We start from the raw sequence: 3,033 nt of genomic DNA on the forward strand, positions 1-3,033 counted from the left end.
TCAGAGATCGTGTCGGGACAATTGACAAGGTTTTACGTTTGGCACTGCTATATTGGAAATATGTAAAACGGGGGGTGGCAGACTTTATGTTATCTTTGTGGACGTTAGGTCCGCCTTTGATCTTGTCCCCAGAGATACTCTGTGAGCAGTCCTTGAAAAGCTGGGAGTTTCTGGCTATCCTTTGAGCACAATCATTCCAACAATTATGCTCAAATTAGATATGGGCCAAACGGCAAGCTGCCTGAACCCATCCTGGTAAAATGGTAGAGTGAGACAGGGGTGCGTGAAGGCCCAACCCTTTTTCTTCTTTATATTAATAGCGCCGCCCCTACTGTTACTGGGGTTAAGACTCCTGCCCTCCTGTTTTCGGATGACACTCTTTGCTATCCAAGTCCCCGATGGAGATTCAGAAGCTTTTCGATTGCTTCAAGTCATTCCGCAGATAGAGGGGGCTGGAGATTAACCCCAGCAAGACAAAATGTATGGCTAGTAACCCCTGTCCGACCTCTTTGACTAACCAGACCCTTAATGGGTTGCCACTGAAAAGGGTTTCTGTGTGCGACTACTTAGGGGTTACACTCACCAAAGCTTTGTGTCTCCTCATGTCAAGTTGCGTAGACTTAAGCTAGAGCAATACTGTGGAGGTATTTTGAAGCTCACCGTTGCTCCTCTTTTCAACCAGTGCAACCGGCCTTCGAGATCTGCAAATGTCAGACTCTGTGGGCCACATTATACAGTGGGGAGCTTTGGGAATTCCATGATATAAGAGATCCAGAAATATCTGAAAATCGCTTCCTGAGAAGTTTAGTCAATCTTTCCGCTAGCACTCCACTTGTTCCCTTGTAGTTGGATTGTGGCCTGAGGCGGGCTAGTGACCTGGTTGGATTAAAACCCCTTTTATATTGGCAGAGACTTTGGTCAGTTCACAAGCACACTCCTTTCCACGAGGCCCTGGAAGATGTGTTGGGGCAGTATGGCGCTGCTAAAATTCCCTGGTTGAGGTCTCTGAAAGGGTATTTGGGCCAGAATGGGTTAGAGCATTTATGGTCCTGTCCTGCAGCCATTAGCTCAGTGTCTAAGTCTGACCTGGAGCTATGTTGAGAACTTATATCTGCACACTTCTAGGGTCGGATCCCTTACGGCATCTTTCTTGGAGTTTAAAGTGGTGTGTCAGTTTGAGGAGTTCTTCAATGAGATTAAACCTCCCTTTGTGAAGAACTTATATCTTAAAATTTCTTTGGTTCTTTCTCCGTCAAGGGGAAAACTCATTCCAGCTAATGGTGCCATTTTTAGGTTTCATCTGAATGCGCACTTGAGCACATGCTTGCGTAATCTTTTGTTAGTAAAAAACTTAAAAGCGGCTTGGAACCTGAACTTACCGTTGGCTTACTCCAACGTTGATCTGATTTACCTGCTTCGGATTGGCCAGCAGGTCATCTTCACGTCACTTCCTGTCATTGTTTTCAACTTCTTCTCCGATCTTGCCTTCAAGTTGTCTGTGGACCTTGTACTCGTTCCGCTCACTTTCTATTTGACACTGGTCAGTGTCCTTCCCGCTGGCTGCAACTCTGAAGGTACTTCTTTTTCTTTCTTGCATGCTGTCTTCTTTCTTCTCTGACATCTTGTTTCTTTGCTGCCGTCTTCTCTATCTTCTTTCTTCGGTGCTGTTTTATTTTTCCTCCAGCATGCCATCTTCTTACTTTGCTGATGTCTTTTTTCTTCGATGCCTTCTTCTTGGTCTTCTTTCTTCGTTGCCGTCCATCTTCTTTTTTCTTTCTGCATACCGTCTTCTGTCTTTGCTATCTTCTTTACCACATGCTGTCTTCTGTCTTCTCACATCTGCACTCTTCTCACGCCTTCTGTGTTCTGCCGTCTTCTCTCTTCTATTGCCTTCTCTCTCCTTCCGTCTTCTTCCGTCTTCTGTCTTCTTCTGTCTTCCCACGCCTTCCATCTGCTACTGTCTTCATCCTCCTGCTGTCTTCTTCTGTCTTCATCCGCCATCTGCCGTCTTCTCTCTTCTCCCATCTTCTTCTGTCTTCTTCTTTCTTCTTACATGCATGCCAATATGTTTTGCCTTTGTTTTTTTTTTCTAAGTAACTGGCTTACAAATATAATTTTTTTTTTAAAATAATGTTTATTTTTAATTTAATAAAACAAACATTAATATGAAATTTCTCTAATATTTGTAAGCCAGTTACAAAAAGACAAAGGTGAAACCTATTGGCGTTGCCAATGCTTGTTGTCCGTTCTATCCACTGGTGGTAGAATCACCAGAACATGCTTTGATGTTTTGCCCTGCCTATCATGGGTTGGAGGAAAATGGATTCTACCTGTTTGCTGTAGCTCTGGGTTATGGAAAATTAGAACAGCCTTTAGAGTACTACGGAATGAGTGACACATCCTGAACAACGAGGTCTTAACCACTACTTGCCTGAAGCACTACTGCTAAACAACTAAAAAGTCTCTACAACGAACTACTGAACAAATACTGTCTAAAGAACGATTGTGCCTGAACAACAAATTTTAAGGTAAGTTTTTCTTTTTTTTATGGTTTATTAGTTGTTTAGAATTTATATAGATATATATATATATATATATATATATATATATATATATATATATATTTATGTTGTTTAGAATTTATATATATATAAACAACTAATAAACCATTAAAAAAGAAAAACTTACCTTGAAATTCGTTGTTCATGCAATTGTTATTCAGGCAAAATCGTTGTTTAGACAGTAGTTGTTCAGTACTTCGTTGTAGAGACTTTTTAGTTGTTTAGCAGTAGTGCTTTAGGCTATAGTTGTTTAGGACCTAGTTGTTCCATCACATATTCACGGAATGACACTAGGCAGTGTATTGTCTTTGCTGTCTTTTGGTTTCTGTTGCACATATGGAGGCTTGGGCAGAAAGTGTTGTCCGGATGAGTTTTAGGTTTTTATACAGTCCCCCCTCCGTCAGTCGTTTGATCTTACTATCCATGTTGTTTTACCATGTACATTGCTGCTATTTGTGTCTTAATTGCTGAC

The sequence above is a fragment of the Pleurodeles waltl genome, chromosome 1_2 (genome assembly GCF_031143425.1).
Source record: "Pleurodeles waltl isolate 20211129_DDA chromosome 1_2, aPleWal1.hap1.20221129, whole genome shotgun sequence".
NCBI lineage: Eukaryota > Metazoa > Chordata > Amphibia > Caudata > Salamandridae > Pleurodeles > Pleurodeles waltl.